The sequence below is a fragment of the Alosa sapidissima genome, chromosome 9 (genome assembly GCF_018492685.1).
Source record: "Alosa sapidissima isolate fAloSap1 chromosome 9, fAloSap1.pri, whole genome shotgun sequence".
In the NCBI taxonomy this organism is placed as follows: domain Eukaryota; kingdom Metazoa; phylum Chordata; class Actinopteri; order Clupeiformes; family Clupeidae; genus Alosa; species Alosa sapidissima.
In genome coordinates this window covers 34457468-34471694 of record NC_055965.1, presented here as the reverse complement: position 1 = coordinate 34471694, position 14227 = coordinate 34457468, and the positions used below count along the sequence as shown (strand labels likewise).

Sequence of the window (14227 nt, the reverse complement as noted above, 5' to 3'; positions counted from 1 at the left end):
GACGCACTAGGAAATTGGCATCATGTGGCCTCTATAGGGGGCGCTGTAATACAGGAAGTGAGTTTGTATCTCAGCAACGCTTTGGTGTACAAAGTCCGAACTTGGTATAAGGACCTGTTACCTGATTATGATGACACACTAGGAAATTGGAATCATTTGGCCTCTATAGGGGGCGGTGTAATACAGGAAGTGAGCTCCTATCTTAGCAGCGCTTTGATGTATGAAGTCCAAATTTGGTACAGGGACTTGGTACCTGATTGTGAGGACACGGTGAAATTGGCATCATTTGGCCTCTATAGGGGGCGCTGTAATACAGGAAGTGGGCTCATACTGTATCTCAGCAACTCTTCATTGTATGAAGTCCAAACTTGATACATGGACATATTAGATGATTGTGAGGACATGCAAGGAAAGTGGTTTCATTTGGCCTCTAGGGGTGCTGTAATAAAGAAAGTGAGCTCACATCTCAGCAACACTTTGGTGTATGAAGTCCAAACTTGGTAGAGGGACATGGTAGCTGATTGTGAGAACGCACAAGGACATTGGTGTAATTTGGCCTCTTGCTGTGAGTGCTTGCTCATGCCATGGCAATGCCATTCCTGCTATAGCGCACTGCTAGGCCCCCGCATTGCTGCTTGCAGCTATATTTATTACTATAATTATAATTCTGAATAACGGGACACCTATGAAGTAAATCTGTTCATTTTTTTTGTATTAATTATTAAATAAAAGATTAATTCTGTGTAACAGGACACCTCTGTGGCCATTATACCTTACTTAGTTTGTAGGATGCCAGAACTCTTTTCGTCTGCATGTCGTCATTGATTGCCCTGTCTGTTGTCTTCCAGGTATGTTTGCCTTAGATAATTGTAAAAAAACAAGATTTGTCATGTCTCTTATTACTGTACGGTTTATTTCATGTTTTGTATATTGTAACCTATACTATACGATCAAGTGCATTGCTACTACTATTGTAGGCTGTTTATTTCACACTGGATCATCTTGGAACAAAATGTACTGAATAGTATATAGCTTACATTATGTAGCTTACAGTATATATATGTATTTTTATTTGTCTCTCACGTTTTGGAAGTCTGGAAAGGGGATGCCAGAACTCTTTTCGTCTGCATGTCGCCATTGATTGCCCTGTCTGTTGTCTTCCAGACCAGGAATAAATGCTGACAAATCAACTCTTCGCCTCCTCTACATCACTTCTAGCCATAGAAAGACTTTTTAGTTATTAATCATGTAACTGACTGGTTAAAGTCGGTTACACATAGAAAAAAACATTCATCTGCAGAATTTCCCTACAGTACATTCAGCAATGTAAGTTATGAACCCATTTTCTACAAGCCACATGTCTTCCTAACATTCCGACATTGAAATTATATATATATCTGGTTTCTAGACCCAGAGACAGTTGATAAACTAACCCAACACAGTTTTTCTAGAACTAGACTACCAAAAAAGTTGCTGAACGTGTGTTATTTCAGGTTATCATCCAAAGAGAAAAAATACTCTTATGTGATTGGCTGGTGGGGTTGGCTTCTATGGATTAGGAATAGATGGGCTCATGAACCATGAACCAGGATACGGAGATGCTTAACATCGTCATTGCTGATTTCCATGCTCCTCAAATGGTCTTTCATCTCATTCCTTTTGCTGGGCATATAAACATTGATTTGCATGAATAATGTGGGCTGAATATTAACACACTGAATAATAAAAATATCACACAACACTACAGAGATTGTTGAAGTAAAGTGTTTGTAGTTCATACATCTGCAGTTCTGCAAGCGTGTGTTGACAGTTGTATTAAATGTTCTCTGTCCTTTGAATTCATTAAATATGCATATCAGCTGCATCATGTCTCATTAAATTTTTGATGTTTTCAGTTGCGTCGCCACCAATTAGGTAATTCTTATTGAAAAACAAAGTAACCCATGTCATTTAGTCATTGACACAGCGTAAGATTTTTTATTTATTATTTACCTACAATTTTAACCATAAAAGTTGTAATTTCTTGCATAGTACCAGATTTACCAGGCCTGTCGCTAGAAGGCAAGCAAACCAAGCAATTGCTTGGGGACCCGAGCTGGCCAGGGGCCCCAAGACAACGACTGGTTAAGAATAAAATGCAACGACAAACTGAGCGCCCCTTTAATAGTCAATGCAGTAAAGTGCAACGACACTGTTACCGGCAATACCAGGATCCCCCTCAAGGGGGCCCCTCTCAGTAGTCGCTGACAGCAGCCAGCCAGCCAGCCAGCCAGGTTAGCTGCCGGGAAAATATAAAACCTCGCAGTCATAATGAAGCGGAGTTATGCGTCCGGAAGCCAGAAAAGAAAGAAGAGAAAGGAAGAGTATGACAAGAAAAAACAAGATAGTGGTAAGTGATAAATTACACTGGATAAAATAGCTCTACTTGTCTTGTACAAATGGTGTAATGTCGCAGCAGGAAGGCTAGCCTAGCAAAAACTGTTTATGTTAACTACCTGCCTGACGGCCCATGCTGCTTGTAACAAATTAGAACAGTTAGCGCAACTTTTTTTTTCGAACGGACGGAATATGGTTACATACTGTAATATGTTTATTAACGGGATAAGGAAGACGCAGATCTGTTCCAGAATCACTGTTTATCGTATTTAATGACATAACATTGCTATAGCTTTGTAATAGGTTTTGATGAAAGTGGCATAGCTTCTCTGCTATACTAACTATTCGACCGTGATAATCTATTTACCAAATGGGGGTTAGGAAAACCACACGATAAATTCCGTGCATCAAAGCAGACTGGAACATTCATGTCTAGCAGTATTCATGCACGCCAGCTGTTTACTGTCTTTAAAGCACCAGGTGCGTCTGTCTAAGCTTAATTTTCAAACAGCAGAATGCTTAAATGCTGTTAAGCTACAAGTAGGCCTAGGTCAATGTATAACATTAGCTTGGGATGTTTTTACAGAGTAAGCATTGGTAGTTGTGAAAGCAGCTGCATCCCTTCTAAATATCAAAATATGGAAATGCTAAGATCTTTTCTTTCTCCCTCAAGGTGCTTTGCTTAAATTTCTCAGCCCTCAGGCTCTTCCTAAGGATACCTCCACTGATGAAGGTAGAGTGAATTTCTCTCACTGAGCTGAGCTGTTAATGACCTTTTCCAATATGCTAACAGTGAAATGGTCAAACGCACAGGTAATTTCAGATTTTTTTTTTTCAATTATTTTCCCAGGTACACCATCAACTTCATCCTCAATTCATGAGGAAGAAGCTGACATTGGATTTTATGGTACGTGGTGTTTTTGCAAATGTTCAAATGTTCAAAACGAATGCACAGTAGGCCTACTGTATATGCAACAGGCTATGCTGTGGTTCCTGTAGGCTTTGCGTGCAGTGGGGTGGGGGTGTGGGGGGGGGGCTCCATGTCCATTTTGCTTGGGGCCCCCAAATTCCTTGAAACGGCCCTTGAGTTACCCTTTGGCTATTTTCCCTCTGAAGTCCCTAGATAGGGCACAGTTTAACATCCATAGACATCGGACAACAGTCAAGACACAACAAGACAAATCACAAAGATTACATCAATATAAACCTTTTCAATCTTTTTCAAGAGGGATTCGAGTTGAAACGTTCAAAACCTCAAATACTTTGAAAGTAAAATTAATCAGACTTTAACTTAATGTTCTATAAAATGTTGTCTTTAAAATATGTTTTTAGTTTTTTTTTTTAGTGTTTTCTGTCCCACTTGACATACAGTATCTTAGGAAAGCTTGTTTGTGCTGTTGAGATGGCATATAATGCACACACACATACACATAACACACACACACACACACACACACACACATAACACACACCACACACACACACACATACACACACACACACACACACACACACACACACACGCACACTTAGATCTCAGTTAGTTGGTAGACAGTGAACTCACCTCCAATCCAGTATCCTCCATGGTTCTTGCAGCACTGTGAAACACACACATTGAATTGAACACCAAAAACCCTTAGTGACAAGAATAGTTCCCATGAACAAAACACCTGGGATTAGTCAGTTTCATAGCCAGACATTGCTAGTCTTTCATGTCTGTGACACAATGAATCTCAATCTGGAAACAGCTGGAGGAATAGTATGGGCGGTTATGACTATTGTATCCACTAGGGGTGCTGCTGCTTTAGTCCAACAGGAAGTATGCCCTTACATGGAGAGCAGGAAGGGTGCTCCTTAGATTCTGATCCGCCCATGTCTGGCTGTTTCTGAGAGGGAAAAATGAGATTGCTTATCTGGTAAAGGAATGTTCTGTTGTCATTTTGATCCTTAAGGACATGAAACATTTTACAAAATATATCAAACATGTTTTATAAAAATACACAACCTTTAAGAACAACATACCATCAACTCTTCTTACAAGTGCCACTTCTCATTTGTGAACCTGTTGTGTGTGTGTGTGTGGTGTGCAATCTTCATATTTGAGGCCCATATTTGTAATCCCCTGAGCCCTTACACACCATAAATAGTACAGAGATATAAACTGCTTTCAGACCTACATGTAAGTCTGCATGTTCTGCAGATGTCAAGGCAAGTTTGGGCCGTATATCTGAACAACATAACCGGCTATTTGGAATTCTAAACTTACACTGCAGTCCGACGGACATCAAGTAAATGATCTTGTATTTGAACAAAACGAAGAACATGCAGAGATTCTGTTCATGTGCGTTGGTGTTATTCACACACATGACCGCATAATGTCAGCATATAAGCATCATATCTGAATTATCCGAAGGGTCAGGTCGGACCTCCGTTTGAAAAAGCTCTGTATATGCTGTGGAGGACGTGTCTGAAAGCAGCTATAGAGAAATATAGAGTAAGTAGATAGACATTATGCCATCAGAGACCACCTGCAGTGCCTTCAAAGACCACCATGGGATGGCAGACCACTATTTAACACAGGCTTTAAAAAGGCGGGATGGGGCTGGGGTCAAGTGAGGTAGAGGGTTGTTGTTGCATTACTTCTTCATCAACCTTTGTCAATATGCTCACATAAGGGGGTATATATACACATTCTGTTCTGTATAAAGTGATTTTGGTCCACCCATTTTTTTTTGTTAAAGTGAAAAAGCGCAAAGCTCAGCTGGTGAAAATATGTTTTTTTCTGGAGCTGGATTTACAAGGCTGTCAATAGAAGAGAAAAGCATCCTGGAAATCTTATGGAAATCTTCTGCTCCAAATCTAATATAATTCTTCACTCGTAATTGTGGACAGTGTTGTGTGATAGAAAATAACCAATTAATTGTTACTGAGTCTTTTCCTTCTTACAAGGTCCGACGTTTTAAGACATTTTTAGGCCTTACATATCGAAAACAACAAAAAAGTAATAAAAAAAAACAATTTTAGATCTTTTGTAAAAAGTTTCTTATTTTCATTTGCACACTGTTGTAACATACATTGTAAGAAAGTACCTTTGTGTGTCCAGCCGTCTCCTCTTAAGGTCCGCTGAGAAACGTTAGATATCGTCGCACAAAAGAAAATGAGGATTCCTTTGAATGTTATGATTTGATATGCTGTGGCATCAGGTTTCAGGGGGGAGGGGGATCTTGTGCAGGGGCGGTGGAACACGAGGCGGCAGGGATGGCATGATAGGATGAGAAGAATCTGTATTGTCATTGCACATCAGATTTAGAATGCAATTGCAGTGCTTCTTTGGTCAGTGCATAATAAATATAAACAATAAAAAGATAAATATAAACAATAAAAAGATAAATATAAACAATAAAAAGATAAATATAAACAATAAAAGAGAGAAGTAAGCAATACATCGTTTACTCATCATAGTGCACACACACTTTATGAGTTCAGGAACCTGATGGCCCAGGGGAAGAAACTGTTTTTGAGTCCTGTTCTTGAGGCACCTGTAGGCCTACCATAAGGAGGAGGTTGAGAGGTCGGCAATGATTGCACTCGATGGTGCTGTGGTAAAAGGCCACAACAGTTTCTCCTCCAGATGAAGTACCCTTAGGAAGTGGAGTCGCTGTCAGGCCTTTTTTAACACAGTGGATGTGATGTGTTGGCAGTCCAGGAGAGGTCCTCAGCTATATACTGTATGTCCCAAGGAATCTGTAGGAGCGGACACCCACAGAACACCCCGTTAATGCTCAGTGGGGCTGGATCCCCCTTGTGTTTTCTGAAGTCTATGACCATCTCCTTAGTTTTGCTGGTGTTGAGCAGCAGGTTGTGGTCAGAGCACCAGCCTGCCAGCTTATTGACCTTGTCCCTGTACGCAGTCTTATCCCCTCCGCTGATGAGGCCGATGACCGTAGTGTCATCCGCAAACTTAATGATGGTATTGGAGGGGTGGATGGGTGTGCAGTCATGCGTATACAGGAGAGCCTGTGCTGAGGGTCAGGGTGGCGGAGAAGGTGGTGCCTACCTTAAACGTTTGAGGGCAGTCAATAAGGGGGAAATTGTCCACCAGGATGTCAGAGATAATGGTGCTGAATATCGAGCTGTAATCTGTGCATAAGGGTGGCATGCAGATGGGGTGGCAAAGCAAAGTCTTTATGCTGTTCACACATGTATGTTATATAGATGGTGTACATAGGTCTTATAATACACATCAAAGTCATTGACTGTTAGCTTGAAAGACACACTACAATGGGACAGAGACATAAACAGCTCTCACATGGATGAGGATAGATGTTTGTATATTGCACTATGGTCTTTTTTTTCATGGTTGTAATTGAGTGAAGAGCTCTAGCTTCAATATATGAAGTTGTCCTTTGTCTATGTAATCTTTAATGCTATATGGGTGATGGGCTGTTTTAAAATTGAATGGAAATGACCATGATGCATCAGTATGTAGGCAATGATTCTTGTAGTGTATTTGTTATGCATTTGTTTTGTGGTTTGGTTCTTTTAGGCTTCTAGCTTTGCTTAGAGGCCGCATCAACGGTGCATAAGCACTTGCTGGTAAAACCTATTTGTTGCGCAGAGGCTGCTTTGTTGGTGGTCTTGGGTTGTTTGGTTTGGTTTGTTGTCGGTATTTATTGGTAGAGGACCCATCATGAGTGTGGAGGGTGGTGAGTCTGGGATGCCAGATATTATTGTTGAGCATTCTCAAGCCCTAATTCTGGCCTAATTTAACAGCAAGCCTATCAAAGAATGTGCTTGCTTGATAACCCCAGTGAAGTGCTCTTGAAGGCTGTTCTGTTGGTGATGTTTTTTTAGCACGAGGAATGTAACATCTCCCCAGTGTGTATTTGAAATCGGTTATCTGTATTTTACCTTTATGAGGTGGAAAATGCTGTGTGTTGTTATACTGGCGGCTATCAAAACTACATTGGCATGTCTTCGGTTCCTGCTTCTTATAAAACCTTTTGGTTTCGTCTCAAAAAACAGGATGCAGTGACTGAACAAATGCCAACATGTCTGTTGTGGTGTAGAGCTCAGTTAAGGGACTACATACACAGACACTGGAGCCCTTTTCAATCAAGGCCTGGAGAAATCATGGAATGTGGAAAGTTTTGAAAAGTCATGAAATTCCATTTAGTCATACCTAGGATGCATAGAGTCCGTTAGACCCCCTTTACAAGGGCATGTGCCTCAGTACTGCTGTGCTCCAGCACAATCTCACATTCAGGTTCTAAGTTCTAAGATGTGTCTAAGGCTTTATTGACATGTGACATGTGATCATTAATTATCCTGGATGAACCCAGACAAACCTGTTTGCAATTAAAGGTTGCCCCAAAAAAGGCCCAAACATAAATGATCACATTCCTCTAATCTTTCCTAACGATCCGCTGCTGCCTGCCCCATAAGCAGGCCGTCAACAAACTGTGTCTCTGTAGGCAGCCTAGGCTCAGAGATCTGTACACAAAAACAATTGCTATCAACAAGGATTGGCAACAACTCAAAATAAAGTGTTTCCAATAACCGAGATGCATGTTTAGGAGAGCTTTAATTGCATGGGAGGGAGGGGGAGGGAGTAGCGAGCTAGCTCTCTGTTGTGTTTGAACATCAACAGAAGTGATGTATCCCCTTTAACGCTGATAAAAACCTTTAAGAGGATATACATTTTTTTTTTCAAAACGTTTGTTGCATTTTACCAACATCTCAACTAATAAACAGCATAGACTACTAAACTTAAAAAAACTTAAAGCTGCAGTTGGCAAGATTTTTTTGATCATATTCACTGAAACCGACACTATGCTCCGACAGAACAACATAAATCAGCCTTTTTCTATAAAAAAGACCCACACTTCTACCTTCACCTAGAGGCTTTTATTCCTCCGGTTCCTCTGGTCCAATCAGAGCAAGGCTGTGTGAGATCTAACTGTCAATCACAGTCTGGTGCAGTCTGGTGCGCACTGAGGAGCACAAACTCCATGAGGGGATGCTCAGTGGTAGTAGGGGAGGGGCATGAGAGTTGTAAACATTCAGAATTTTGGCTAAGTCCCCTCAATCTGTCAGACTTGCCAACTGCAGTTTTAACACAGAAATGTCATTACTTTTTATTAATATCAACAACCTGGCTGTGGAAGTGCAATTCCAGACAAAGTTTAAGTAATTCTACCAGAAAGACTCAGTAGACAGAATAGAATCAGTTAACAATTTAATTAGTAAAGGAACGGCTTGGATACAAGCATGATAGAGTCCTGAATAGGTAACAGTCTTTGGCGTAGGCCCCGTCTCGGATCCGTCCAGCGATGAGTGGATCTCGTCTCCTGCCGATGGATGATGAAGACGGGGCGGGAAGCCTACCCCCCACCCCCCCACGACAAGACCAACTGGTGGCGGTGGCTGGAGGGAGATGATGTGGTAGGCAGACCGTGCCCGATGGACGTGGACTGCTGGCAGAGGTGGTTGGAGGGGAGGTGGAGGGGACGTCAAAGTCGGCGTACTGAGAAGCAGAAGCAGTGTTAGGTGGAACATATTTAAAGAGTCCACTGAATTCCTATAGGCTAGCGCTGATTGAATGAGTGAATGATCAGATTGCAGGGTTTCCCGAAAAGTAGGCAAAGCTAAGATTGGCTCCATGTAAGCATGGGAGGAGTAAAAGCTACACTACGAGCCTTCCTAGTAGAACTTTCGCTGAAGCTATAATTTCCACTGTTCCGATATTCAGGCGGTCCTCATGCCTCAGTCATCTCCACAACAACACAAAATTAAACATCAGTCATTTTCGAAAAATAAATCACAATTACAGTTGGGCTGCTGTTAGTATCCAGTTACAATTGTGGGCATATGTTAGTATCCTTGTCATACATGCAGAAAGCTATCTATGCAGAAATTCAGCTTGCTAAACTCCATAATATTTAATGAGAAAAACATGTCAAAACATGCAAATCAGCCTGTACTGCCTGCAAAAACACAGGCACTGACATGCACAGCTTAGGGAGAGAGTAATGTGATACCTGAGCACAATATCAAGTCATAACATGTATTCTTAGTCGCACTGCATTTTTGCATTTGTTATCTTGTGAGGATATCTAATGTACCTGTCTAAACCACAGACGCAAGGAAAACTGAGTCTGCCAGATTGAAGTTGTTAAAAATCCTTTGTTAGACTATCGGGGTCTTCAACTTTTTCCCCAGTCATGACTATTTGTCCGGCTAATAGTCCATACCCCTGCTGTGTGTCGGTGTGGCTTTAATTCTCCCATACAAGTCTATGTGCAGCTCAGATAGGAAACAATGATCCTTACTGTTTTTATGCGTTATTATGTAAACAGCCACCTCAGCTGTGGCCTATTGCACAAAACTAGGATAAGGGATTAAGCCGGGATATCTTGGTTATCCTGGCTCAATTTATCCGTGATCCAGTTGCACAAAAGCGGGATAGGGGCAGCAGGATATGTTATGGTATAAGTCACCTTGGCAATTTATTCTGTGGAGCTAGCCTGCTCCAGACCAGGCTAAGTTCTAGGATCTATTTAATCTCATCCCTTATCTCAGTCAGCAGTCACCACAAACAGAAACCAATAGTTATTCCACTGCCTACTACACATTGTTATCACATATAACTAGACCCACTGTCATTATTTAAACGTTTGTGATCATTAATTAACTTTTACATATCGCTATTCCCGACCTGTCATGCGACAATGTGACGTCACGGGAGTGCCTAACCATTTTGCGCGTGGTGGTCGCGGCACTAGTTGCAATATTCTCCTAAACAGAGGTGTTGCTGTTTGTTGCTGTTGTGAAAGGGCTATCGCTACCTACTTCACACCGTAGAAGAAGCAATGAAGCCGCTAGTTGCCATGGTGAATCAGTGAATCTGTGATCGGTGGCGGGGTCTATTTGAGGGAGCTGTGAGCGTGCACTTATCCAGGATAGGTTTCACCTGGCTTGATGAATCCGTGTCTGCTCATCCTGGCTTGCTCGTTGTGCAACCAATTAAGCCTGTACGCTCTTGTTTTGGATTCATTGAGCGCAGCTCAGTAACTTATCCCGGATGTCTTAATTCTGCTTTTGTGCAACAAGCCCCTGGCATTTCAACTCTACTATGTTTATGTTTCTGTATGAACATTCTTATGGCACAATTATCACTATTGTTTTTATATCTTTCTATCTGAACAGCCAACTCAGCTGATATTTCATTACTACTATCAAATATCTTTCTGGGTAACAATTTATTTTAATGTGTCACTGTTACAGTGTACCTACCTAATTAGGTACAGTGGTACAACCTGTGTAACAACATGTACTATCAGGTACTATCATTGTACTTGCATTATGTATTTGTGGGTACCTACATATAGTTGTTACATTGTAATACTGAGTGCTTTTACAAAACTTGCCAATTAGAGTACCAAAGTACCAAAACATGATTAGTTCATAGATTTCACATGTAAAATTCATCTTATACAACCCCACCCCCATCTTGCCTGTTCATAATTCTGAGAAATTCTTGAATTGTGTGCATGTGCGCGTGTACACGTTTATGTTTATGTGTGTGTGTGTGTGTGTGTGTGCTTGTGTGTTTGCCTGCGTATGTGTGTTTGTGCATGTGCATGCATGCGTACGTCTACTGTGTGAGTATGTGTCATACGTATGATTACTGTGAATGTATGTGTGTGCGTGTGTATCTGTTTATGCACATGTGTGTACATGGAATGGGTTAACATGACCCCTGGAGGCAAACATACGGAAAAAAATGGTCATCCTAGGTCCTACGGTTCTCAAGATATTCACAGAAAACTGTGTCTGCCCTACCCTCCTTTCGGGGGGTCCAGTCCAGCGGGGGGGCTACAGATCAAAACGAAAAACGATGGTTCCATGCATGTGGGGTTACATGCCCACCAAGTTTCGTGTACCCCGGTCTTTCAGTGTCCCGGGAATCCTTGTTGGTGTACGGACACTAAATGTACACATAAATTATTTTATTGTAAAGCCCCCCATGAACGAAAGTCCACGAAACTGGCATGCATTCGAAGGGTGTCATAATGATCCTACACTTTCAATTTCGTGCAGTTTTGACCATGTCAGCCAGAGATATTGTGATGAAAACACCTAATTTTTTGCTTTTTAATTTTTAACTAGGTGGCGCTATACATGAAATAAGTGGTAATGGGATGGGTTGACATGCCCCCTTAAGACCAACCTACAAAAAAGGTGGACCTCCTAGGCCCTACGGTTCTCGAGATATTCACAGAAAACTGTCTCCGGCCACCTACAGGCCAGTTGGTGTATAGTAACAGAAATTAATTTATTGTGTGGCCCCCCATGAACGGAATTCCACGAAACTTGGCGTGCATTCAGAGGGTGTCATAATGATCTTACACTTCCAATTTCCACTTCCAAATTTTGCAGTTTTGACTATGTTAGGTCACAGATACCTGCGATTACAACACCTCATTTTTACTTTTTTGTGTTTAACTAGGTGGCGCTATACATGAAATGAGTGGTTATGGAATGAGTTGACATGGCCCCTTGAGATCAACATACAAAAAAAAATGGTCCTCCTAAACCCTACGGTTCTCGAGATATTCACAGAAAACTGTGTCTGCCCTACCCTCCTTTCGGGGGGGTCCAGTCCAGCGGGGGGCTACAGATCAAAATGAAAAACGATGGTTCCATGCTATCCATGTGGGGTTACATGCCCACCAAGTGTCGTGTACCTCGGTCTTTCAGTGTCCCGGGAATCCTTGACGGAAATTTGGACATGCGAAAAAGAAAAAGAAAAAAAAAAAAAAAAATGACTAAACCTATATGACCGCCGCTTCGCTGCGTGGCGGTCATAATTAAGTGCCCCCCCCGTACTTCGTCTAAATCGGTACTTGCTCTGCAAATAATGTCAAATTGAAAAGGGCTCCGGTGTCTGTGTATCCCTTAACTGAGCTCCAAACCACAACTGACATGCTGACATTTGTGCAGTCACTGCATCCTGTTTTTGGAGACAAAAAGAAAAGGTTTCAGAAGAAGTGGATACCAAAGACATGCCAATGAAGTGTTGATTGCCAGTATAACAACACAGAGAACTCTCCACCTCATAAAGGTAAGATACAGATGACTGATATCATTAACATACAGCCTTCTACGAAAACAAATAATACAAATGTGAACAAATAATAAGTTTCAGTGAAATTCCATGAAATGGTAAATTTTTGTATCTTAAGCAATTTATTGCATATTCTTAATAGAGTATTAAAGTGTGATGTCACTTTTCAGTAGCAACCAATTTTCTGTTCTACACAAACCAAATTAACAATGTGAAATACTATGCCATACCAAAGTTTTAATAGAAAAGGAAGGTTTTTTTGTGAATTGATAAGCAGTGTGCTTTTCCGGTGACTGAAGCAATTATTGACAATAGATTGTCTTCATTTTTTATTTAAAAAACTGAAACTAACGTTGTGTAGGTGCAGTGCTTCCTGAGTGCAATCATCAGTCAGAGTCTACTTTCTGATTTTTTTTCAGGGTTGTAAATAAATTCCAAAAAAAAAATAAAAAGTGTCTGAAGCCACCCTGGTTGACAGTAGTAAAGTATTGTAGCCTAATCAGAACAGATTAGGCCAAATTACTATTACGTTAATAACTTTATATGCCCATGCTAGTGCAAACCTTTCCTTTAATACTCCAGACAAATGGATAAAAGACTGGACATGTTTCGACTTCGTGATTTTGACCTCTTGAAATTGATTTGTCGTTTTCAAAGAAAGAACATAGCGAAAATGGCATAGGTTCAGTAGAACAGAAAATCTGGTTGCCCAGATAATGTGGCATTTTGGTTTTAGTACAAAATTCTACTCAATTTGAGCTAGACCTTTGTTTGCATTAGCAACAAAATGGCTTAGGCATTATATTGAGGCTAAGTCATGGAAATTCAGTTTTTTTCGTAAGGGAAATTCAGGGAAAAGTCATGAAATTTTACATTTGACTTGTAAGTGGGGACCCTGGATATTGCATGTGGATATGATGCAGAATCAGTTATTGTTCAGTTTTGGCCTGGCCATAAGTGATCTTATGTGTTGAAAACCAGTCACAAACTTTCTTTTTAAGTAACAATTTTTCCATGGTTTATCCTGATTAAATAATGCAGAAAACTGAAATTTGGCGATATATATTCCGATCAGAACTCCTTCAAGAGATCTCCTGATTGTAAAGCAGCTGATTGTGTATCATGTGATGTCTTGCTGATTGTAGTGGTGTCTGGTGTGGCTTTTAAGTTCAGACAGGATGTGGCCAATCCACAGGTTTTGGCTGCATCTTACAGCAGGGGAAGATCACATGGTAACAGAGTTACATTCCGACTAGATTTTTTGGTGCCACTCAGCAATTGATGAACCAAAATTTAAGAACAATAAATTAGTTTGTATGTGCCTATATGTACTTAAATAGTAACACAAAATGGTCTGTTGATTAAATTAAATCTATATGATTTTAAAGCCAGAAAGTGCTCAGTTACGGAATTACAGAAAATTAGCATTATTTTTTACCATAAAAGTCAACATCATCAAACATGTGGCTCTCAAAATATACATTAAAAAGCTCACAGAAGTGTTTCTATACTTGTTTACGATAATACTGTATGACCAACGATTTTGTGACTGTTTTGACGTACTTCTAAGATATATGTTTCATAAGTCATGGTAACAGAGTTCAATGGTAACAAAGTTACAAATATTCCTATTGTTAAAACAAGATTTAATTGTGTAAATTGTTAAAAAATATAACAATTATATATGAAAAAAAAAAATGAAATTATCATGTTTTCATTAGT

The 14227-nt window shown here is 40.5% G+C and overlaps 2 protein-coding genes and 1 long non-coding RNA gene across 7 annotated transcripts in view; 2 read left to right on the top strand and 1 right to left on the bottom strand.

Moving 5' to 3' along the window:
• LOC121718788 (NACHT, LRR and PYD domains-containing protein 3-like) overlaps nucleotides 1–14227 on the top strand; it is a 1510793-nt gene that overhangs the window by 1303710 nt on the left and 192856 nt on the right. The gene's annotated exons all lie outside the window — the stretch shown is intronic.
• Nucleotides 1575–5555, bottom strand: LOC121719015. Its single transcript, XR_006034067.1, has 4 exons — nucleotides 5466–5555; nucleotides 4208–4262; nucleotides 3941–3974; nucleotides 1575–1662 (listed from the first exon to the last, which is right to left on the bottom strand). It is a non-coding gene; the product is annotated as an uncharacterized LOC121719015 (long non-coding RNA).
• LOC121718967 (interferon-induced protein 44-like) overlaps nucleotides 12323–14227 on the top strand; it is a 247328-nt gene continuing 245423 nt past the window's right edge. For all 3 annotated transcript variants that reach the window (XM_042104439.1, XM_042104441.1, XM_042104440.1), the window contains exon 1: nucleotides 12323–12502. The gene's annotated coding sequence lies outside the window, so the exon portion shown is untranslated. The remainder of the gene's footprint in view (nucleotides 12503–14227) is intronic.